The sequence below is a fragment of the Heteronotia binoei genome, chromosome 3 (genome assembly GCF_032191835.1).
Source record: "Heteronotia binoei isolate CCM8104 ecotype False Entrance Well chromosome 3, APGP_CSIRO_Hbin_v1, whole genome shotgun sequence".
Lineage (NCBI taxonomy): Eukaryota > Metazoa > Chordata > Lepidosauria > Squamata > Gekkonidae > Heteronotia > Heteronotia binoei.
The window spans coordinates 93,148,264-93,173,727 of record NC_083225.1 but is presented as its reverse complement, the minus strand read 5'-3'; the positions used below and the strand labels follow the sequence as shown (position 1 = coordinate 93,173,727).

The following is a 25,464-nucleotide window of genomic DNA, read 5'->3' as shown; positions in this document are numbered from 1 at the left end:
TGGAATAGAAATTGGATTGGTGGGAGTATATCACATACCTTGGTCACATAGAAACATGTGATGAATCAGTGGCCAACTTCTCAGCAATTCAGAAAACAAGCAAGCAGAAGACCTTTTTCCCAGGAGAAAAAAATGTCAACAGAAGAACAAAGGTCCAAAGAACCATTAATAAAAGTAATGAGTTTACTAGTTTCTGCCTCATATTAAGAAGTAATAGCCATGATCCCAAGTAAGTGAAAAGAAGCTTCTTTATGAGGAGTTTCTTCATTTGAGGAAATGTTGCTCCTACAGATGTACAATGCTCTTCAACATTTTAGAGAGTTGGGAGGACAGCATTTTTTCATACCAGACCCTGTGCACACATCAAAGGCCCTTTGTGTGTTTTAGTATTGCTTCACTGAAATTTGGTTATTGAATTCTAGTTCTTTTTAGGAAAAAAACCCCTGTGAAGTCTCAAATTGTGTTTGGTGCTTCCTCAGTCACTGGACTGTTAGTATCACTTTTGCATGATTTAATGCAGAGGTGATGCTAACAAATTTGGCATATTTTAAATACCATGTGCCATCTTATCATAATATGTATATATATAATTAGTAAGCTTGTCATCTTTATCGTCTTCACAGTGACAAGAATTCTATCACTTTCTCTTTCTGGATGATAATGTGTAGAAATGGAATAAATTTCTGCAGGACTTTAGTTAGTTACAAAAGGCAAGCTTGCTAAGTGATTAGGTACATACTGTGGTAAACTGCTGCTTAGTAAATGAACATCTATATTCATGTTGTTTGGTCCACATCTTTATAATACCTCAAGAATTTGCATATTGTTGACTTAGGATGTTGAAAATGAAGATATTTTAGCCAAATTTTTTTTTAAAGACCAGTTTAAATAACTTCTATATTGTTGGAACATAAATTTTGGACAATTATAAATCTTTCAAAAATCAATGTTTGAGATTATGCCATCAGGAAAAATTAGACTCCTGCTTTTTAACTAAATGATTTCAAAACTGAACTGCGCATTTAAAAACAGATGGGGAAAGTAGCCTTCACAGAACACTGCTTTCATTGTTGTTGAATGACAAAACCTGGTTTAAATGTACTAGGTTTCTCTCATTTTCTGAGATACTGTTACAAATCGATTCTGACACTTTCATTAAAACAAACATTTGTGCTAGTTCTTGTATGCTTCCACATCCTGCATCATTTAAAGATGCAAATGATTAAAAATAGGATTTGCTCTAAATTATTTGTTAATCCTAGTTAGAGGAATCAGAAAAAGCCTGTCCTTATCATAGCAGGTGCACTGCAGTGGAGGTGCCGCATGAGCCAGCTCTCTCTCATACATACTCGGTTACTGTCGGTCAATGCACGATAGTAACCTCAGTCTGTGATGCTCTGGCAGGGAGGAAGCAGATGCTGAGTGGCTGCAGTGCGACTGTTGCTAAGATGAGAAAGGAAAAGAATGTAGACTAGCAAGGACCAAAATCACTGCTAGAAAAGATATATATTCTTATTCTGCTATGTATACAGGTTGCATTATTTACACTCATGCTGACACCTGCATTTTTAACATAGCAAATGGCTTGTCGTTTTGGCTGCCAAAAACATTGCTCACATTTCAGAAAGCAAGATAAAATCAGAACTATTAAGCCACTTCGGAGACATCTTTTTAAAAGGATCCTTTCAGAATTGTACCTGCTTAATTTTGGATTTTTCCCTTTTTTTACCAGAACAACATAGATCCAATTAGACTAAAATAATTATTGCTGAAAAAAAAGTGGTAGATGTTGATTTAGCATCTGATGTGTGCAAACAAGATTTTTTGAGCTGATGGCTTAATTGGAATATGATACCAGTCCTCACAAAACCATGCTCTCGCTTGGTGGGTGTGTGTGTGTGGGGGGGTAATCTAGTTGCAGCTTACCAGGGCTTTTTTTGAGCAGGAACGCACAGGAACACAGTTTTGGCTGGCTTGGGTTCAGGGGTGTGGCCTAATATGCAAATGAGTTCCTGCTGGGTCATTTCTACAAAAAAGTCTTGTGCAAAACAATGGTGTTGTCAGGGGGTATGGTCTAATATGCAAATGAGTTCCTGCTGGACTTTTTTCTACCAAAAAAGTTCTGCAGCTTACTTATGGTGACCTAAGCAAGGGGTTTTCAAGGCAAGTCAGAGATGGTTTGCCTTTGCCTTCCTCTGCAGAATCTTCCTTGGAGGTCTCCCTTCCAAGTACCAAGTACCAGTCTTTGAGATCTGATGAGACTGGGTTATACCATTCCACCTTTCCTCTGTTGTTTTTATAAGAAGTGTCTTTATAAACATTCTTGTAATGAATGAATAGAAAAGCAACATCAGAATGAAGCTGTTCTAAATCATTACTCCGCTCTGATCAGAAAGTGTCAAGAAACAAATTTCTTGTTTTAAACAGCCAACAAAACTTGAGTTTTACATGGAGCCAGTTGGGGTAATGAGAATTTGGGTTGGTGGGATCTGTGTAGAGTTCATCAAATTGTGGAAAAGCTCAGCAGTGTGGTTGTTTTTCCTGCACTCAGCTCCCAGTTTAACTCTTCTTCATGGAGCAGTCTCCCAACTTGCTTTGGGCAGCTTTATTATGGTGGTGTGGTAAACATAGCTTCAAGATTGAGCGGGGAGTGCTGTAACAGAGCCATCACTACTGAAAAGGTATAGTTCACAAATGTCCTCTCATGTGCAACCTGCACTGAAATGAAGCTTGAAAGAGCCCCCAGAGTGTTCCTGGGCTGGCATTAATACAGGAAATGGACTGGCTGTTCTGAGTTAAAATCTTAATGTGGGATACAGTTTGCAAGCAGAGCATACTGTCCAAATTGCTATGCAAAGGTGTTTGTTTATTTACTTCATTGATATTCTTCCTCATTGGGAACCCAAAGTGGTTTACATTGTTCAGCTGTCCTCCACTGTATCTTCACAACAATCATGTGATGTAGATTAGGCTGAGAGTGTCTGACTGGCCCAAGGCCACCAGCCAAGTTTCCATGACACAGGGCTGACTGAAACCTCCATCTCCCAGATTCCTATTCTAATAGTATAACCACTACTGCTCATGACTGGCAGTTGGTTCCCACAAAGTCCAACTCTTAGATTAAAGTGGTGGTGCGGTTCACACTGAAAACTATTTCTGTTTCAAACAATTTTATTAGTAACATACGGTAGTATGTTCAATTTCTTACATCATTTATAACTAATTTTTTCCTCTATCCCATATATTACTTTCTAGCCACCCCTCCCCCCATTACTTGACCCCTGCCAGTGTACTATACTTAAAATATTAGTATTAAAGATACCCTTAATTAATAAGAACCAAAATTCATATCCTCCTCCCTCTTATACTTAGTCATTATCAAAAATTGTCCAGTGTCCTTTTATTTTCCACTCTTTTTCTACGTATCTTCTGAACTTTTTCCACTCCATCTTAAATACTTCTAAATCATAGTCTCTTAAGGTTCTTGTTAACTTGTCCATTTCACTCCATATCATAACTTTTACAATCCAATCCCATTTCTCTGGTATTTTTTCTTGCTCCCACAACTGCGCATACAATGTCCTAGCAGCTGAGAGCAAGTACCAGATTAAAGTCCTATCTTCTTTTGGAAATTTTTCCATTTGTAATCCCAACAGAAAAGTCTCTGCAACCTTGTTAAATTCATATCCCAAAATTTTAGCAATCTCTTATTGAATCATTTGCCAATACTTTTTCGCTCTTTCACAAATCCACCACATATGGTAGAAAGAACCTTCATATTTTTTACATTTCCAACATCTGTCTGGCATCTTATTATTCATCTTTGCCAACTTTTTAGAAGTCATGTACCATCTATACATCATCTTAAAACAGTTTTCTTTGATACTCTGACATGTTGAGAGTTTCATAGAATTCTTCCACAAATATTCCCATGTATCCACCTGTATTTCTTTATTTACATTAATTGGCCACTTAATCATTTGAGTTTTCACTACTTCATCTTCCGTAGACCATTTTAAAAGTAACTTATAAAGTTTCAAAATTAATTTTTCATTAACTTCAAGAAGAACTTTTTCCATTTTCGTTTGTTCTCGTCTTATTCCTTCAGTTTTAAGATCACTTTCCACCAAACTCTATTTGTTGCATTTGAACATAAGAACATAAGAGAAGCCATGTTGGATCAGGCCAACGGCCCATCAAGTCCAACACTCTGTGTCACAGAGTGGCAAAAAATTTTATATATACACACATACACCTGATGGACCTGTGCTCCATATTTTTATCTAAACCCCTCTTGAAGGTGGCTATACTTGTGGCCACCACCACCTCCTGTGGCAGTGAATTCCACATGTTAATCACCCTTTGGGTGAAGAAGTACTTCCTTTTATCCATTTTAACCTTTCTGCTCAGCAATTTCATCGAATGCCCACGAGTTCTTGTATTGTGAGAAAGGGAGAAAAGTACTTCTTTCTCTACTTTCTCCATCCCTACTCCTTTCTCTACTTTCTCCATTTGAAACCAATCAGACTTATAATTCAGCTCCTCCGTTTTCAACTCTATTTTACCGCTTTGTATTTTTAATAGTTGATTGCATGACATCCATTTTCCCTCTCCTAACTCAGCTGTTATTTTTATTACTTCTGCAGGCACTATCCATAGTTTTCTCTCATCACCATATTTCTTATACTTCATCCAGATATTTAGCAAGTTATTTCTTATATAATGGTGAGAGAAAAAACCATCAATCTTTTTCTTCCCATAGTACATATAAGCGTGCCAGCCGAATTTATTTCCATGACCTCCCAATGTTAAAAGTTTTTTATTCAATAACGTCACCCAGTCTTTTATCCACACCAAACAAACTGCATCATGATATAATCTTAAATCTGGTAATTGAAATCCTCCTCTTTCTTTAGCGTCTGTTAAAACTTTCATTTTAATCCTTGGCTTCTTTCCAGCCCATACAAATTCTGAAATCTTCCTTTGCCATTTATTAAATTGTTTGCTGTCTTTCACAATCAGGATAGTTTGGAATAAATACATTATTCTCGGCAAAATGTTCATCTTAATTGCAGCTATTCTCCCAAGCAATGACAAATTAAGTTTGTACCATTTTATCATGTCTTCATCCATTTTACGCCATAACTTTTCATAATTATTTTTAAACAAATCAATGTTCTTCATTGTTATTTCCACACCCAAATATTTTACTTTAGAGGTAACCTCACATCCCGTTAAATTCTGCAGTTCCTCTTGTTTATTTACTTGCATATTTTTACATAAAAGTTTTGATTTTTCTTTATTAACATAAAATCCCACCAATTCTCCAAAATTTTGTATTTTAGCTAACAAAGGTATCACTTGTATAGGATTTTCATATATAAACATTATATCATCTGCAAATGCTCTATATTTATAGGTAAATCCTTTAATTCTCATTCCTTCTATTTCTTCATCTTGTATATGTATCAATAAAATTTCAAGAGTCATTACAAACAACAGTGGTGAAAGTGGACAACCTTGTCCTGTGCCTTTGCTAATTTTCATTTCATCTGTGAGATCTGTATTTATACATAACCTTGCACATTGTTCAGTATATATTACCTTTATCATTCTTACAAAGTTTTCCCCTAACTTTATTTTTTCCGTAACTGCAAACATAAAGTCCCAATTCAGATTATCAAAAGCTTTCTCTGCATCCACAAAAAATAATGCAACTTTCTTCTCTGGATGTCTTTCATAATATTCTACAATATTTACAACAGTTCTAATATTGTCTCTTATTTGTCTTTTGGGGAGAAAGTCCTCTTGATCTTCCTTCATAAAATTTATTAAATATTGTTTAAGCCATTTTGCCAGGATTCTTGTGTATGTCTTATAATCATTATTTAATAGTGAAATTGGTCTATAATTCTTTACATTTGTGACATCTCTATCTTCCTTTGGGATCAACGAGATTACAGCTTCTTTCCATGTATTGGGTATTTTCCCATTTAATCTTATCCCATTCATCAATTTTTGAAGTTTTGGTACTAATTGTTCTTTAAGCATTTAAAATTTTTTTGCTGTATATCCATCTGGTCCAGGTGCTTTTCCAATTTTCATTACATTAATCGCTGCTTCGATTTCTGTTTTTTCAATTGGATCATTCAAAATTTTTTCCATATACTCAGTTAAGGGTGCTATTTCGATCTTTTGCAAATATGTTTTGATCCTTTTTTTCTTTTCTTTAACACCCTTAAATAAATTAGCATAATAAAAAATTCTCTCTTTATTCCTTCTTGGTCCACCAACCCTTTCCCATCAACCACAATTTTGTTAATAATTTTACTTTCTCTCTTTTTCTTCAGTTGCCAGGCCAAGTACTTTCCAGGTTTGTTTGCACCCTCAAAAGATTTCTGTTGTAGTTTTTTCAAATTTCATTCCATTTCCTTATTTAACAAATGTCTCATTTGTGTTTGCAATATTGTAATCTCCCTTATAATTTTCTTTTTCCCTGGCCTTTTTTTTAATTCACCTTCTTTTTTCTTAATTTCATTTTGAATGTCCAAGATCTGTTTGTCTTTTGCTCTCTTGTCTTTATTATTCAGTGTTATTAGTATTCCTCTCATTACTGCCTTAAAGGCATCCCATACCATCTGAAATTCTGTATCTTCTCTTTCATTAACTTGGAAATAAGCTTTAGTTTCATTTTCTAAAGAGGTCACTATTTCTTTATTTTATAGTAAATCTTCATTTATCCTCCATCTTTTCGACTTTTTACACAATTTTGTAATCCACATTATTGGGTTGTGAACAGCTCCTATTTTGGATAAAATCTCTATTTTCCTTGTTATAAGTCCCAAATCTTTAGAACCCCACAACACGTCAATTCTAGAAAAGAAGTTATGTCTGGCTGAGAAAAAGGTATAGTCCCGTACTCACTGAAAACTATTTCTTCATAGTCTGGCTCCACTTCACAGTGGCCACTGTAATTGTAAACCATGTGGAATTACACAGATCATGTTAATTCTAGTTTTCAACATGACGCAGATATTTGTTACCAAGGCTGTATGCAGTTATAAAGATTATTTGGGAGAGCTTTTTCCAATGTGGGAATGGAAAGGGATAAAATCCCGCTGTAATGAAAGGGAGTTGTGGAATTGGCCAACTGACTGTTTGTAATATTTGCAAACACCCTCTTCCAACAACCTAAGGTGACTCTACACATGGACATCACCCGATGGGCAACAAGAAATCGGATTGATTATATACTCTGCAGTCAAAGATGGAGAAGCTCCTTACAGTCAGCAAAAACCAGACCTGGAGTTGACTGCGACTCAGATCGTGAGCTACTCATTGCAAAATTCAGGCTTAAACTGAAGAAAACTGGGGAAGCCATTAGACCATTCAGGTTTGATCTTGATCGTATCCCTTATGAATATACAGTGGAAGTGAAGAATAGGATTAAGAAACTAGAGATGATAGACAGAGTGCCTGAAGAACTATTGATGGTTCATGACATTGTACAGAAGGCAGCAATCAGTACCACTCAAAGAAAAATAAATGCAAAAAAGCAAAGTGGCTGTCTGATGAGGCTTTACAAATCTGAGGAAAGAAAGAAAGTGAAAGGCAAAGGTGAAAAGAAAAGATTCACCCAGAGAACAGCAAGGAGAGATAAGGAGGTCTCCCTGAAGGAACAATACAAAGCAATAGCGGGAGATAATAGAATGGGAAGGGCAAGAGAAACTTGGAGAAATCAAGGGAACGTTTCATGCAAAGATGGCCACGATAAAGGACAAAAATGGTAGGGACCTAACAGAAGCAGCAGAGATCATGAAGCGATGGCAAGAATACACAGAAGAATTATGCAAGAAGAATCTCAATGTCCTTGACAACCATGACAGTGAAATCGCTGATCTTGAGCCAGACATTCTGGAGTGTGAAGTCAAATGGGCCTTAGAAAGCATTACTAACAACAAAGCGAGTTGAGATGACGGTATCCCAGTTGAGCTATTCAAAGTCCTAAAAGACAATGCTGTTAAAGTGATGCGCACATCATGTCAGCAAATTTGGAAAACTCAACAGTGGCCACAGGATTGGAAAAGGTCAGTTTATATTCAAATCCCAAAGAAGGGTAATGCCAAGGAATGTTCAAACTATCGCACCATTGCATTCATGTTACATGCTAGCAAGGTCATGTTAAAGATCCTAAAAACTAGGCTACAGCAGTATGTCGATCAGGAACTACCAGAAGTTCAACTGAGTTTCGGAGAGGTAGAGGAACTAGAGATCAAAATTTGCCAACATCTGCTGGATTATGGAGAAAGCATGGGAGTATCAGAAAAATGTCTATTTCTGCTTCATTCTGCTAAAACCTTTGATTGTGTGGATCACAACAAGCTGTGGCAAGTCCTTAAAGAGATGGGAGTACCAGCCCACCTCACATGTCTCCTGAGAAATCTATATAAGGGTCAAGAAACAACTGTTAGGATATGGAGCAACTGATTCGTTTAGAATAGGAAAAGGAATTTGACAAGGATGTATATTGTCACCCTGCTTATTTAATTTATATGCAGAGTACATCATGCGGAATGCTGGCCTGGATGAAGCACAAGCTGAAATTAAGAATCCTGGGAAAAACATCAACAGCCTCAGATATGCAGATGATACCACTCTAATGGCAGAAAATGAGGAAGACCTAAAGAACCTCTTGTTGATGGTAAAAGAGGAGAGCACAAAAGTAGGCTTGAAACTTAACATCAAAAAAACTATGATCATGGCATCTGGCCCTATCATACCTTGGCAAATAGAAGGGGAAGATGTGGAAGTAGTGACAGACTTCACATTCCTGGGATCCAAGATCACTGCAGATGGTCACTGTAGCCATGAAATTAAGACATTTGCTCCTTGAGAGGACAGCTATGGTGAATCTAGATAGTATAATAAAAAGAAGATACATCACTCTGCCAACAAAAGTCTGTATAGTCAAAGCAATGGTATTCCCAGTAATAATAATAATAATAATAAAATTTTATTTATACCTCGCGCTTCCCGCCGAGGCAGGCTCAGGGCAGCTTACAAGGTATGGCAAAAGCCATGCTGAACAATAAAACAGTTATACAATTCAATACAATTTACCATTAAATTTTTACATAATCTAAAACAGTCTAAAATCAGTCTAAAATAGTCTCATCTCATTGCTATCTCAGTTATATTAATGTTAATGATGGCGTGATGTTTATTTCAGGCTCCATCTTGGAAGGCTAGCCGGAAGAGGGTGGTTTTGCACGCCCTACGGAATTGGCTAATGTCCCGTAGGGCCCGCACCTCTTCCAGCAGCTGGTTCCACCACTGGGGTGCTTTTATAGAAAAGGCCTGTTCTCTAGTTATTTTTAGTTGGCCTCCTTTGGCCCAGGTACTTCCAGAAGGTTTTGTGAGCTGGATCGCAGTGCTCTCTGGGGAACATATGGAGAGAGGCGGTCCCTAAGGTAAACAGGTCCTCAGCCAGATAGGGCTTTAAGGGTAATAACCAGCACCTTGTAACGAACTCGGTAAACAATTGGAAGCCAATGCAGCTCCCGCAGCCTAGCCCGCACATGTTCCCACCCAGGTAGGCCCAATAGCAGTCTGGCTGCTGCATTCTGCACTAGCTGCAGTTTCCGAGTTCGGCACAGGGGCAGCCCCATGTAGAGGGCATTACAGTAATCTAGCCTCGAGGTGACCGTTGCATGGATCACTGTTGCCAGGTCATTGCGTTCCAGGAAGGGAGCCAACTGCCTCGCCCGCCTAAGATGAAAAAAGGCGGATTTGGCAGTGGCTGCTATCTGGGCCTTTATTGTCAAGGAAGACTCCAGTAGCACTCCCAAGCTCCTGACCCTGCGCACTGGTACCAGTGACGCACCGTCAAAAGCTGGAAGGGAGATCCCTCCCTCCGGACCACCGGAGTAACGTATGGCTGTGAGAGTTGGACCATAAGGAAGGCTGAGCACAGAAGAATAGATGGTTTCGAGCTGTGGTGCTGGAGAAGACTCTTGAGAGTCCCTTGGACTGCAAAAAGATCAAATCAGTCAGTCCTAAGGGAAATCAACCCTGACTGTTCCCTGGAAGGTCAGATACTGAAGCTGAAGCTCAAATACTTTGGCCACCAAATGAGAAGGGAGCCCTCCCTGGAGAAGACCCTGATGCTGGGAAAGACAGAAGGCAAAAGAAGGGGAAGGCAAAAGATGATGGCTGGATAGCGTTACTGATGTAACTAACACAAATTTGAGCAGACTTTGGAGGATGGTGGAAGACAAGAGGGCATGGCGTGACTTGGTCCATGGGGTCGCAAAGCTTTGGACTCGACTGTGTGACTGAACATTTGTTTAGTTGTTTGGGCTGGCCTCCTTGACAGTCATGTTTTCTGCTGGAGTCTGATAAGATCTGCTTCCTTCAATAGCACACTTGTTGCAATGTTAAGTGTTTTCTTGTCTGTCTTTTGAAAACTACATTTAATTTGCTTTCTCTTTACAATGTATTCATTTGAAAACTACATTTAATTTGCTTTCTCTTTACAATGTATTCATGTAAGACAAGTCTTGTCTTTAAAAACCTAGACATATTTGTTGTAGCAGAAATATTTATGCATCAGAGACCACTTTATCAGACACACTGGGCTCCAGCAGGCTACTCCATTATAAATCTGCTAGACTACTACATTGATCTTCAGAGGCTCTGCTTTGGGTGCCTCTGCTTTCTGAGAATAGGAGGATGGCAACCTGGGAGAGAGCCTTCTTGGTCATGGCACCAAAGCTTTCGAACTGTCTCCCCAGGTGTATTTGTCTGTTCCTTTTTATTGCCTTCTTCCACCAGTGAGTGAAAACTTTTTGTTTTGTTTTTCATTCCTCCATGATATCTCCTTCCTATCAATGTTTTAATTGCTGTTTTTATGTATTGTATATATTTTAACTCTTTGTTTTAAAAATTGTTTTAATGATGCGTGGTTGATTTTAATGGGTTTAAATATGATTTTATCATGTATGTTTTCCTCTCTTTTTCTTCAGTTGCCAGGCCAAATACTTTCCAGGTTTATTCGCTCTCTCAAAGGACTTCTGTTGTAATTTTTTCAAATTCCATTCCAATTCCTTATTTAACAAATGTCTCATTTGTGCTTGTAATATTGTAATCTCCTTTATAATTTTCTTTTCCCCTGGCCTTTTCCTTAGTTCCCCTTCTTTTTTCTTTATTTCATTTTGAATGTCCAACATCTGTTTTTCTTTTGTCCTTATTGTTTAATGTAATCAATATTCCTCTCATTACAGCTTTATAAGCACCCCACACCATCTGAAATTCTATATCATCTTTATCATTTATTTGGAAGAAAGCTTTAGTTTCATTTTCTAGAGATGTCACTAATTCTTTATTTTGTAATAAATCATTTAATCTCCATCTTCTCACTTTTTTAGACAATTTTGTAATCCATAAAATTGGGTTATGATCTGCACCTATCTTCAGTAAGATCTCTATTTTCTTAGTTCTAAATCCTTTGTACCCCATAACATGTCAATTCTGGAAAAAGTATTATGTCTTGCTGAAAAAAATGTATAATCTCGTACTTCAGGATTAAATTTTCTCCATATATCTTCCAGGTTTTCTTGTTTAACCACTTCAAAGAAGGATTTTGACAATTTTCCTTCTTTATTGTTATTTTTTTCCTCAGATCTGTCCAATTTATTCTGAATTGTTCCATTAAAGTCTCCCATAATCATGACCTGGTCATATGTCACTTCATCAAGTTGTTTTATAATGTTTTTTTTTTAAAAAAATCTTTTGCACCATTTGGTGCATACAGTCCCAATAATAAGGTTTTTTCGCATTTATTATTACTTCTACTGCCACAAATCTTCCATCTTTATCTTTAAATATTATTTTTGGGTCCAATTCTTGTTTAATATAAAAAAATCACACCCTTTTACTTCTGTTCAGCCAATGAAAAAAATTCCAGTCCCAATTGTTTATTCCATAAAAATTTATAATCCTTTTGTTTAATATGAACTTCTTGTAAACAAATTATATTACAGTTTTGTTTTTTAATCCAATGAAATATTGCCTTTCTTTTTTGTGGTGAATTTAGTCCGTTTACATTCCAAAATAATAATTTATAATCCATCATGGTGCAAATTCTTTATTCTCTTCATAAAATTTATGCAGCTCCTGTGTATTTGTAATTGTAATCCTTCTTCCTTGTAGCTCAAAACTCAAACCTTCAGGTATTATCCATCTATACCTCATTCCATTGTCAGGTAGTTTTTCTGTTAATTTCTTATATGTTCTCCTGTCATTTATCACTTGTCTTGGCAATTCTTTCATTATTCTTACTCTGCTTCCTCCCACTATCAATGTCTTTTCAAAATTCATTTCTAAGCTCTTTCATTTCTTTTTTAAAGTCCTCAATATCTTTTTAAAGTTCTTTTTTGCAAGCATTTATCATCTTTTCCACCCCTTTCATTATCCTAACTTCCATTGCTTTCAACTGATCTTGCATCTTCTCCAATGAGGCAGCCCTTGCATGGGTTACCTTTGACTCTGACATTAAAAAAACAGCAAAAAATTTGATATCACCAAATTAAATTTCAAGTATCAGGTTTGATAGATTAGAACTTGCCCTTTCAAATGAGCCTAATTTCCTCCAACCTTCCCAGGCTCAGATATTAATTTTTTAAAAATTTAGCCTCCCAGTAATGGCTGCCGATGTTTTTCTATGGTAATATAATCCTAGGTCCACTTCTTCAATAATTACTTCCTGCTTTGCTTGCCCCAAGTCACATCCTCACTGGTAACAAAGTCTCATGATACTTGACGTATTTCCTGTGTTGACTGTAGAAACTGCAGATCTCTGACGATGGTGCTTTCACTCCACGACCGCAGGTAGACAAAACAATAAATTCCTTTCCAATTTTTAACACTGTCCTTAATTTAACAAAGTCCAAAATTCACCCCTTCTCCTCTTCTTCTTCCAAGCTTTCAAACTTTCTTTCCCACCTTCTAATATTATTTTGTTTGCTTTAAAATCATCCCGGAATGGTAGATAGCAATCAGTACCTTTTTCTAAGGTTATCCAAATCAACACTGGTCTCGTACAGCATCAGATGTTTAGCAGTCTCAAAGAAGATTAGGATCTTCTCAAACTTATGTCAAATAAATGACTCTGTAAGCTTCTGCAGATGATGAATATGCAACTCTTCTCCGGGGATCCCTCAAAGGAGCCCCTCCCCCCAGGACTCCCTTTTAGCCAAGGTAAATCACCTCAAAGTTTCCTGTGCAAATCTTGGACTAATCTCTCACTGAGAAAAGTAGGCAGAAGGCAAAAATTTGCCCTTTACTACCCCGAACAGAAGCTCCAGTCTGCCTCCCTTAGAGAGGCAGGTCAGCTCAGCATTCTCCAAATCCTGGAAGTCCGATTTTATCATGTATGTTTTAAATTGTTAGCTGCATTGGTGGCCCTTCTAAGGGCAGAAAGGCAGAATACAAATTTTGCAAACAAAAAAAATACATAAGATCACCTCTTCACATATGAACCTGCCCAGATGTAGAGATTATTGTCAGAGGCCCTGCTCTTTGTGCCCTTCTCTTTGAAAATGGCACTTGTGGTGTTGGGCAGGGCTTTCTCAGTGTTACGTGTTGAATCCCTTCCATTTATCTGTTTGCTACATTTCTGTTCAATGGAGTTGTGGCTGGTGAGTGATTTTTTAAAAAAAAATCCCAGGTCTTTAGTGCAAACAAGGGGGGACAAGAAACTTGCAGGGAGTAGGGATGTGCAAAAAAAAATCGGTATTACACGGATTTGGAAGTATACGGGGAAAAAAAAATTGGAATCCCCGTATACTACTGAATACCGTATTCAGAATAGCCGCATATAAGGTAGATGCGCAGCTATTTCCAAATATACGGCCCTATTATACCCTATGGGCCAATGAAATCAATGGCAAATAGGGTATATTTGAAGCCGCCTGGAGGGGAGGGGGTTTGAGGGAGAGCCCCCATATTTGCAGGGGACCTGCAGGGGACTCTTCCCTCCAACCCCCCCAAGTCCCAAAAAGATTGGGCCAGGGGATCCCATTCCAGGGGCACCCAAAGAGGGTGCCCCTATTCCATCATTATACCCTCTCTCTCTCGGCTTGGCTTCGCGAACGAAGATTTAAGAAGGGTGCAATAGTCCATGTCTGCTGCAGGCTCGCTGGTGGCTGACAAGACCAATGCGGGACAGGCAGGTCCGGCCACAGTGGCTGCAGGGAAAAGTCTGATTTAGGGTTGGTGCTGTAGCAGTGCGATTCTTCCTCAATCTCCTTTTGTCCTCAAGACCAGCTATGCGTGCGTTCTCAAAAGAAGAGACAGCCTGGTGGATGGTGTGCCTCCATGCTTTGCGATTTGAGGCTAGGTCAGACCACTGGTGATGGTTGATGCGACAGGTGCCAAGGGATTTCTTCAAGGAGTCCTTGTACCTCTTCTTTGGTGCCCCTCTATTTCGATGGCCGGTGGAGAGTTCGCCGTACAGGGCCATCTTGGGAAGGCAGTGGTTTTCCATCCTAGAGATATGCCCTGCCCAGCGCAGCTGCGTCTTCAACAGCAGTGCCTCGATGCTGGTAACCTCCGCCCGCTTGAGAACTTCAGTGTTGGTCACAAAGTCACTCCAGTGGATGTTGAGGATGGTGTGAAGGCAGCGCTGATGAAAGCGCGCAAGGAGTCGCAGGTGATGACGGTATAAAACCCACGATTCAGAGCCGTAGATGAGGGTTGTCATCACAACCGCTTTGTAAACATTGATCTTTGTGCTTTTTTTCAGATGCTTGTTGCTCCACACTCTTTTGTGCAGTCGGCCAAAGGCACGGTTTGCCTTTGCCAGCTGTTGTCAATCTCCTTGTCAATCTTAGCATCTGAGGAGATGATGCACCCCAGGTAGCTGAACTGCTGGACTGTCTTCAGAACTGATTCACCCACAGTGATGCAGGGAGGGTGATAATCTTCCTGGGGTGCAGGCTGGTGGAGAACTTCTGTCTTCTTCAGACTAACTTCTAGACCGAATAGCTTGGCAGCCTCTGCAAAGCAGGACGTCATATGCTGCAGAGCTGATACCGAGTGGGAGACGAGTGCAGCATCATCAGCAAACAGTAGCTCTCGGATGAGTTTTTCCATTGTCTTGGAGTGGGCCTTTAGTCGCCTCAGGTTGAACAGGCTGCCATCGGTGCGATAGCGGATGTAGACACCATCGTCATCATCAAGATCTACTGCGGCTCTTTGAAGCATCATGCTAAAGAAGATTGTAAAGAGAGTTGGCGCGAGAATGCAGCCTTGCTTTACACCTGTGCCTATTGGGAAGGTCTCCGAGAGGTCGTTGCAGTGTCTGACTTGGCCTCGTTGGTCTTCGTGTAGCTGGATGATCATGCTGAGGAACCTTGGGGGACATCCTAAACGTTCCAAGATTTGCCACAGGCCTTTCCTGCTAACGGTATCGAAAGCTTTGGTAAGGTCGACAAAAGTCACATACAGAGCCTTGTTTTGTTCCCTGCATTTCTCTTGGAGCTGCCTGAGAACAAATACCATGTCGGTGGTGCTCCTGTTAGCTCTGAAGCCGCACTGGCTCTCTGGGAGGAGTTCTTCTGCAATGGCGGGCACCAGTCTGTTCAGGAGTATTCTGGCAAGGATTTTGCCTGCGATGGAGAGCAGGGTTATCCCCCGGTAGTTGGAGCAGTCTGACTTTTCCCCTTTGTTCTTGTATAGGGTGATGATGATTGCATCGCGAAAGTCCTGTGGTAATTTGCCTTGTTCCCAGCAGGTGACAAGTACTTTGTGAAGTGAGCTATGTAGTACTGTGCCCCCATGCTTCCAGATCTCTGGTGGAATTCCATCAACTCCTGCTGCCTTGCCACTTTTCAGTTGCTTGATGGCTTTAACAGTCTCTTCTAGAGTGGGGATCTCATCCAACTCTTTTTTCACTGGTTGAAGTGGGGTGAGGTGAATTGCTGAATCTTGAACTACGCGGTTGGCACTGAAGAGAACCTGAAAATACTCCGACCACCGGTTCAATATGGATGCCTTGTCTGTGAGGAGCACTTGGCCGTCTGCACTACGCAAGGGACTCTGAGTCTGATATGATGGGCCATATACTGCCTTCAGGGCTTCGTAGAACCCTCTTAAATCACCAGTGTCTGCACACAGCTGGGTTCTCTCAGCAAGCTTGGTCCACCACTCGTTCTGAATGTCTCGAAGCTTGCGCTGGAGGTTGCTACATACAGCGCGAAAGGTTGCTTTTTTCCCAGGACAGGAGGGCTGAGCAAGATGTGCTGGATAGGCAGATTTCTTTTTCGCCAGTAAATCTTGGATCTCTTGATTGTTCTCATCAAACCAGTCCTTGTTCTTCCTTGTGGAGAACCCGAGGACTTCTTCAGAGATCTGCAGGACAGTAGTTTTTAGGTGTTCCCAGAGTGCTTCTGGAGAAGGGTCTGTGGGGCAACTGGGGTCCTCAATTCTTGACTGGCGTTTTGCCTGGAAGGCAGCTTTAACTTCGGCTGACTGGAGACTGCCAACCTGAAACTTCCTCCGAGGGATACCTCCTCTCCTGGGTGTGGGTTTAAAGTGAAGACGGAGATTGCAGCGTACAAGACGATGATCCGTATGACATTCCGCACTGGGCATTACTCGGGTGTGTAAGACATCTCGAAGGTCTCTCTGGCGCACCAGAATGTAGTCGATAAGGTGCCAGTGCTTGGACCGTGGGTGCATCCAGGTTGTCTTCAGACTGTTCTTCTGCTGGAAGATAGTGTTGGTGATGGTGAGCTGGTGCTCCATGCAGAATTCTAGCAGGAGGCGCCCGTTGTCATTGCAGTTGCCAATGCCGTGTTTGCCAAGTACTCCTTTCCAGGCTTCCGAGTCTTTACCTACTCTGGCATTGAAGTAGCCAAGGATGATCACCTTGTCCTCTGTAGGGGTCTTCCGTACGAGGTTGTGTAGATCAGCATAGAACTTGTTCTTTTCTGCAGGATCTGCTTGAAGGGTTGGGGCATACACACTGAAGAGTGTTGCATGCTGCTTGTTTTGAAGTGGGAGGCGCATGGACATGATGTGATCTGAGTGACCTGTTGGCAGGTTTTCGAGTTTGGAGGCAATGGAGTTCCTGACCATGAAGCCAACGCCAGAAAGGCGGCTCTCAGCCTTTGACTTACCTGACCAGTAGAGGGTATAGCCAGCACCGTGTTCTTGAAGACTACCTTCCTCAGGGAAACGGACCTCACTGAGAGCTGCTATGTCGATATTCAACCTGAGAAGTTCGTGGGCAACTAGAGCAGAGCGTCGTTCAGGGCGACCACTGTCTACTGTGTCAAGCATGGTTCTGATGTTCCAACACGCAAGCTTTAGTCTTTGCACACTTTGTGAGGCAGGTGCATGCCTTTTCTTTGTTGTTATTTTTTGACCGCAAGTAAGGATGCCCATTGACCGCGGCTAGCCAACTGGGGTGGAGGAGACGAGCTTTGTTTAGGCCACCTTTTCTAGGCCCCTCTCCGTGTGGAGCAAGCAGTGCTGTCCCTAGATAAGGCTGCTTGGTCGTTCAGGGTGCTGCCGAAAAATGCTTTCGTCTCCGGGTTAGCATCAGGCAACCAATACCCTGAACCGCCTACATGCAGGATCGGGACTGCGGCTTCCAGTGGCACCTTCCACCTTCCGTTTCGCCCCTTGCCCATCGCTGCAGGACTTGATGCGTTGTGGGTTGTGTATGTGGATATGCCCTTCAGGCCTGCGCAGAGGAATTTTTTAGGTGAAGCCCAGTGTGCGCGGTACTGGCTCCACCCTTTCACCTGGGGGTCATCTGCCATGGCCCAGTAAGCCGGGACGCCGGCAGCGAGTCCTCCAGGTGGTAGGTGTTACATTAACGAGCTCTATCTGCCCGGGTTTGATGTTAGAGTTTTCCTTCTCTTAGGCTGGCAAGGCTGCCCATCCGGTTATACCGCCGGACAATTCGGTCGCACCATGACGTAGCAAACTCTGTGAAAAACGGGGGGGACCAGCGAGAAGGTGTTGCTACGGATGCAGTAATGCAGGAGAGGCCATAGCAGTGACCATCTGCCAGGCATAGCCAGACAGTGACCACGCGGCATTCACTACACCGGGAGAGGAGAGGCTATGGATTGCGCATACACTTTCCCTGGGGGTGTAGGATACCCAGAGGGAGCCCACCCCCCACCCCCTTATTGAAATTGAAATCAATGGCAACATAGGGCATAATTAGAGGCTACTGGGCAGCAGGGGGTTTGAGGGAGAGCCCCCAAAACTGCAGGGCAGCTTCAGGGGACTCCCCAGCATGCAATCCCCCTGGCCCCAAAAGACGGCACCCATCTGTGGGCACCCCAAAAGGAACACTGCTCCCAATGGTGAGAAAAAACCAATTAGAGCCACTTCCTCACTGCAATTGTCGTGGGAAAAGTGGCTCTGGGGAGCAGGAGGTTTTGAGGAGATCCCCCCAAACTGCTGTGCAGCTTCAGGGCACTGTTCCCCACAAAACCCACATGGCCAAAAAAAATTGGACCAGGGGGTCCAATTCCTGGGGCACCCAAAGCCAAACCTAACTTCACACCAGAGAACCTAACTTCACACCAGAGAATCTCTATAGGACCCAAATGCACTACATCCCTCTATCTACTCTATGAACCCCGCAGGCCTGGAACCAATGTAAACCCAGTTGCCAACGTCACTGCCACACAAAACACAATCTGCTCAAGGTCTGCTCTGCAGACCTGGCTGCAGCAAACCCAGATGCCAGCTCTCCAGCCCTGCCCCAAACATGGGGAGAGCTGGCCAGCCACAACAAGCATGCTGGCTCTGGGTCTCTCACCCAGGTGCTAGCTTCCCTGCCACAGAACACACAATCTACAGATGCCAGCTCTCCAGCCCTGCCCCAAACAACACGGGGAGAGCTGGCCAACCACAACAAGCATGCTGGCTCTGGGTCTCTCACCCAGGTGCCAGCTTCCCTGCCACAGAACACATAATCTACAGATGCCAGCTCTCCAGCCCTGCCCCAAACAACACGGGGAGAGCTGGCCAACCACAACAAGCATGCTGGCTCTGGGTCTCTCACCCAGGTGCCAGCTTTCCTGCCCCAAACAACACAACTCTAGTCTCAAACAAGAGAAGTGGTGGACCACCACACCTAGCTCCACATCATTCTGTAACACAAAGCAAGAAGCATTTTGACTTACCTCTATAACAACAAGAAAGTGACCCAGCCCACACACACCCTCGCCAACCCCCACACCAACCAGAGGTAATTTAAAAAAACCAAAACAAAACCAGCAGAATCACAAAAGGCCAAGCAAAGCAACTCAAGTGTTTAAAAAGTGGCCTTTCACCAATAAGAAAACTTAGGCCAAATCAGTCAACAACACCCCCCCACCCCCAAACCAGGAAAAGTGACAACAGGAAAAAAAGGTCAGGCAAAGCAACTCAAGTTTAAGTGGCCTTTCACCAATAAGAAAACTCAGGCCAAATCAGTCAACAACAACACCCCCACCCCTAAAACCAGAACCAGGAAAAGGGGGACAAAAGTGGCCTTTTAAACAATGAAAATTAGGCCGAACAGCACCACCACCACCCAATAACCTGAAGAGAAAAGTAACACAGCAGCAACACAACACAGCAGCAACAAATCAAACACTGAAACAGTAAAAAACTCAACTTTTAACAATACAGGAACTCCCCCCCCCCAAAAAAAAACCCCTTCACCCTAACCCCAAGAAATCCAAGCCACCCAAATCAGGAGAAGTAAAACGACACTGCACTTTTAAAAGTCCTCTCACTAAATTAAGATATGGGCAAATTAGCAAACCCTACCCCCACCCCAGGCCCCCACCCCCAGCAGAACCTAACTCCAACCCCAAATAGGCTACCCACCCAGTACTCACCCACCCAAATCTGGACAAGTAAAGGGACTCTAGTCCTTTTACCAACAAAAACTAAAACAAGAACCCCAAAACTGTCTTACCGTGTCTTCTCTGAGTCCAGGGAAGTCTGGTAAGGCTGAGTGAGAGAGCAGCAGGCAACAGCTGAAGCCAAGGGCCAACCACCAGCAGCAGCACAATCTCTCTCACACCAACCCACATACACCAACACAGCAATGGAGGAGTCCAGCAGGAAGACTCCTTAAAAAGGTTCTCTGGCCCTACAGAGAGCAATTTCAAAAAATAGCACTGCTCTCTGATTGGCCAGACAACAGTGCTTACTTGAATACCCAAGTAAGCAAAAGATCAAAATAACAACAATGTAGCTGATGGCTGGGCCATCAGCTACACAACAGCCCTGCAAAGCATGCATTTGCAATGCATTTTGCAAATGCATGCTTTGGATTGGCTGCTGGGGCTCCTCTTCCCCCCTCCCTCCCTGATCCCTGGGAGGCTATGGGAGAGGCAGGAAGAGGCCACTAAAGGCGGGAAAGTAGGCAAGCAGCTCCACTGAGGCTGCAGAAGCTACTTTCCCGCCTTTTCTATTGACAGCCGTATACTTCCGAATAGCTATTCGGCAGTATACGGTGAGCCGTATTCGGCTGCCGCATAATAGGCGGCAATGGGAATCGGCTACGGCCAATTCCAAATACAGCCGAATCAGTGTTGATTCGGCTGTATATACGGTTCGGCTGAACCGAATGCACATCCCTAGTAGGGATGTGCAAAAAAAAATCGGATTGACACGGATTCGGAAGTATACGGGGGGGGGATTCGGAATCCCCGTATACTCCTGAATACCGCATTCGGAATAGCCGCATATACGGTAGATGCACGGCTATTACCGAATATACGGCCCTATTATACCCTATGGGCCATTGAAATCAATGGCAAATAGGGTATATTTGAAGCCACATGGAGGGGAGGGGGTTTGAGATAGAGCCCCCAAATTTGCAGGGGACCTGCAGGGGACTCTCCCCTCCAAGCCCCCCAAGTCCCAAAAAGATTGGGCCAGGGAATCCCATTCCAGGGGCACCCAAAGAGGGTGCCCCTATTCCATCATTATACCCTATGGGCCATTGAAATCAATGGCAACATAGGGCATAATTAGCGGCTACTGGGGGGCAGGGGGTTTGAGGGAGAGCCCCAAAATTTGCAGGGGACTCTTCCCTCCAACCCCCCCAAGTCCCAAAAAGATTGGGCCAGGGGGTCCCTGTCTTTGGGCTTCCCAAAAGACCCAATGCTAACAATGATGGGGAAAGCCCAATTAGCCACTTCCTCACTGTAATTGTCGTGGGAAAAGTGGCTCTGGGGAGCAGGGGGTTTTGAGGAGAGCCCCCCAAACTGCTGTGCAGCTTCAGGGCACTGTCCCACACAAAACCCACAAGGCCAAAAAAAAAAAAATTGGACCAGGGGGTCCAATTCCTGGGGCACCCAAAGCCAAACCTAACCACATCAGAGAATCTCTATAGGACCCAAATGCACTACATCCCTCTATCTACTCTAACCCTGCAGGGCAGGCCTGGAAGCAATATAAAACCCAGTTGCCAACGTCACTGCCACACAAAACACAATCTGCTCAAGGTCTGCTCTGCAGACCTGGCTGCAGCAAACCCAGATGCCAGCTCTCCAGCCCTGCCCCAAACAACACGGGGAGAGCTGGCCAGCCACAATAAACCTGCTGGTTCTGGGTCTCTCACCCAGGTGCCAGCTTCCCTGCCACAGAACACACAATCTACAGATGCCAGCTCTCCAGCCCTGCCCCAAACATGGGGAGAGCTGGCCAACCACAAAAAACCTGCTGGTTCTGGGTCTCTCACCCAGGTGCCAGCTTTCCTGCCACAGAACACACAATCTACAGATGCCAGCTCTCCAGCCCTGCCCCAAACAACATGGGGAGAGCTGGCCAACCACAAAAAACCTGCTGGTTCTGGGTCTCTCACCTGGGTGCCAGCTTCCCTGCCACAGAACACACAATCTACTCTATAAAAACAAGAAAGTGACCCAGCCCACACACACCCTCACCAACCCCCACACCAACCAGAGGCAATTTAAGAAAACCAAAACAAAACCAGCAGAATCACAAAAGGCCAAGTGTTAAAAAAGTGGCCTTTTCACCAACAAGAAAGCTCAGGCCAAATAAGTCAACAACACCCCCCCCCTAAAACCAGAACCAGGAAAAAGGGGACAAAAGTGGCCTTTTAAACAATGGAGATTAGGCCAGACAGCACCCCCCCCCCCAAGAACCCAAAGAAAAGAGTAACAGCAGCAGCACAACACAGCAGCAACAAATCAAACACTGAATACTTTTAAAACAGTAAAAAATTAACTTTTAACAATACAGGAACTTTGCCACCCCTTCCCCCCCAAAAAACCCCTTCACCCTTATCCCAAGAAATTCAAGCCACCCAAATCAGGAGAAGTAAAAGGGCACTGCACTTTTAAAAGTCCTCTCACTAAATTAAGATATGGGCAAATTGGCAAACCCCCCCACCCCAGGCCCCCTCCCCAAGCAGAAACCCCCAAATAAGCTACCCCACCACCACCCAAATCTAGTTAAGTAAAGGGACTCTAAGTCTTAAAAAAAGTCCTTTTACCAACAATAAATAAAAACAAGAACCCCAAGAGTGTCTTACCTTGTCTTCTCTAGTCCAGGGAAGTCTGGTAACTTGGTAAGGCTGAGTGAGAGAGCTGCAGGCAGCAGCTTAAGACAAGGGGCAGCCAGCCCTTTGCACAATCTCTCACACCCAGCAGCAATGGAGGAGTTAATCCAGCCAGGAAGGAAGACTCCTTAAAAAGCCCTTCAAAGCATGCATTTGCAATGCATTTTGCAAATGCATGCTTTGGATTGGCTGCTGGGGCTCCTCTTCCCCCTCCCCCCCTCCCTGATCCCAGGGAGAGGCGGGAAGAGGCCACTAAAGGCGCCAGAGTACGCAAGCGGCTCCTTTGAAGCTGCAGAAGCTACTTTGCCGCCTTTTGAATTGACAGCCGCATACTTACGAATAGCTATTCGTAAGTATGCGGCGAGCCGTATTCGGCTGCCGTATAATGGGCGCCTATGGGGATCGGCTTCAGCCTATTCCGCATACAGCCGAATCAGTGCTGATTCGGCTGTAAATACGGTTCGGCCGAACCGAATGCACATCCCTAATCCCTAGCAGGGAGAGAGCATTCCTATACTTTTGCTTCCTTCTCTCTTCCCTATTTTCTGTCAGAGTTCCCTCTTCTCTTTCTGCTCCCAGCCCATATTTATCAATTTTCCCTCACCCCCTTCTCCTCTGACCACTTCTATATAAATTTTCTCCTCTCTTTCTACCCATCCCCTTCTCTAGCAGTCCTCTCTTACCCCCTTTTTCTTCTCACCTTGCATATCATCTGCTCTACACTGTCCCAATGTCCCCCCTTTCTTCCCTGCTTCTCACTTGGCCCCTCTCTTCCTCTCCCCTCTATTTCTCCTTCCTTATTCAACCTCCTTTGTTTCCTTCCTCCCTCAGACAATCCTCCTTTCTTTCTCTCCCCCCCCAAGCCAATCCCCCTTCTTTCTTCCCCCCAGACAACCCCCCTTCTTTCTGTCTCCCCCTTTCCCCCTTGCCTTTGAGTCCACTGGTGGCCAGGTTCTGGTGCCACCATAGCTGGGCTAGGCAGAGGCTCCTGGGCTCTACCATGGCCAGGCTTCACTGCTGAAGCAGCTGCCACCACCAGGCCTTGCCACCACTGAAGCCACAGGAGCAGTGTCACGTTCTCAGGATGCAGGCAGGCAGGAGTCCAAAGCCAGTCCATGGTCAAAGTCCAGGAAGTCAAGCAGGAGCCATTCACCAATGCAGAATCAGAAAATGTCCAAAAGCCAAAAGGTCAGAGTGCCAAGGAAATCAAGCAGGTCAGGATCAGGAAGGAAATCAAGCAGGTCAGGAAGAAGCGTGGATGCAAGCCAGAGAATAGACTTGTTGCTTCCACAAGGTTACCAGGTCCTGGGTGGAAGCTATATGGGAGTCTTAATCAGCCTGCTCCCTGGGTGGTAGTGACTGCTAGAACTCAGTGCTGAGAGACCTGAAGTCCTGGTAGTCAGTCAGCAGGGGCAATGGGGCTAGAAGCAAGGGGTAGCCCATTTAGCTGCCTGCCCCTTTAAGAGGCTGACAATGAAGCATACCTTGGTCTTGTCATTGGAGAAGTCTCTGGCACGTAATTCAACATACAGTTTGCACTGTGCCAGGAATGCAGGAAACGCCTCCACTTTCCCAGTGAACTTCTCTGGGGGAAGCACCGGGCACTTGGTGGGGCAGCAACAGTGGCTTGCTGCTGTTGTAGGTGAGCCAACATTTGAGTGAGGTGCTGTACCTGAGTGAGCAAGGTTGCTAGCTGCCCAGAGCCTCCGCTTGCCTCCTCATCCATCTTGTGGAGTGAGTGTGTGGGTAGAAACAATCTGTCACGTTCTCGGGGTGCAGGCAGACAGGAGTCCAAAGCCAGTCCAAGGTCAAAGTCTAGGAAGTCAAGCAAGAGGCAAGTCACCAATGCAGAATCACAAACCGGAATCAGAAGTCAGTGTCCAAAAGCCGAAAGGTCAGGGTGCCAAGGAAATCAAGCAGGTCAGGATCAGGCATCAGGAAGGAGCATGGATGCAAGCCAGAGAATAGACTTGTTGCTTCCACAAGGTTACCAGGTCCTGAGTGGGAGCTATATGCAAGTCTCAATCAGCCTGCTCCTTGGGTGGCAGTGACTCTGCTAGAACTCAGGGCTGAGAGACCTGAAGCATTGGCGTGCCTCATGTCTTCGCTCTGAAAGTTCTTTCCGAAGCCTGCTTCGAACTCTTGAGATGGGAGGAGGAGAGCTTGGAGGAGATTGATCATCAGCAGCTGACAATAGTGCCTGGAGAGTGATTGATGGGCCAGCTGCTGTTTGTTCAGCTGAGGAACTGGCTGGCAACTCTTCCAGGTCTGTTAACCCTTCCAGCTCCTCCTCATCAGGTCTCATGATAAGCATCAGCATCTGGGATCCTATTTTACTTTTAAGGGTTTAAAAAAAAAACATGCAATTTTTAAAAAAAGATTTAAGATTTCTTCAAACCTAGGGGTTTTTCCAAGTTTGTAGGAAAATCTGTTTTGGGTAAGTGTGGAACTGATATGCAGATCTGATTTGCAAATCAGAGGCAAGCTTGGGATGTAGTATATAGGGTTGTGTTGCTATCAGTGTTAATTGCACTTTTGTTAGTTTTAATATTTTCATTAACTGCTGGCTTTATGGTTGTCAATTTTATAATGTTAAGCTTTTATGGCAGTTATAGCTTTACTGGTTTTATTCTATTTTATGTCATTTTTGTCAGCCACTACTTAAATAAATATCTGTCAATCCATTTGACTATTCCTAATGTTAATGTCAAAAAAAGAAATATAGAGAGTAATAGGTATAGGGGTTGCCAAGTCCAATTCAAGAAATATCTGGAGACTTTGGGGTTAGAGCCAAGAGCAAGGTTGTGACAAGCACAACTGAACTCCAAAAGGAGTTCTGGCCATCACATTTA

The 25,464-nt window shown here is 43.3% G+C and overlaps 1 protein-coding gene across 1 annotated transcript in view; it reads left to right on the top strand.

The window, feature by feature from the left end:
- ABCG1 (ATP binding cassette subfamily G member 1) overlaps window positions 1-25,464 on the top strand; it is a 96,681-nt gene that overhangs the window by 8,366 nt on the left and 62,851 nt on the right. The window lies entirely within an intron of this gene.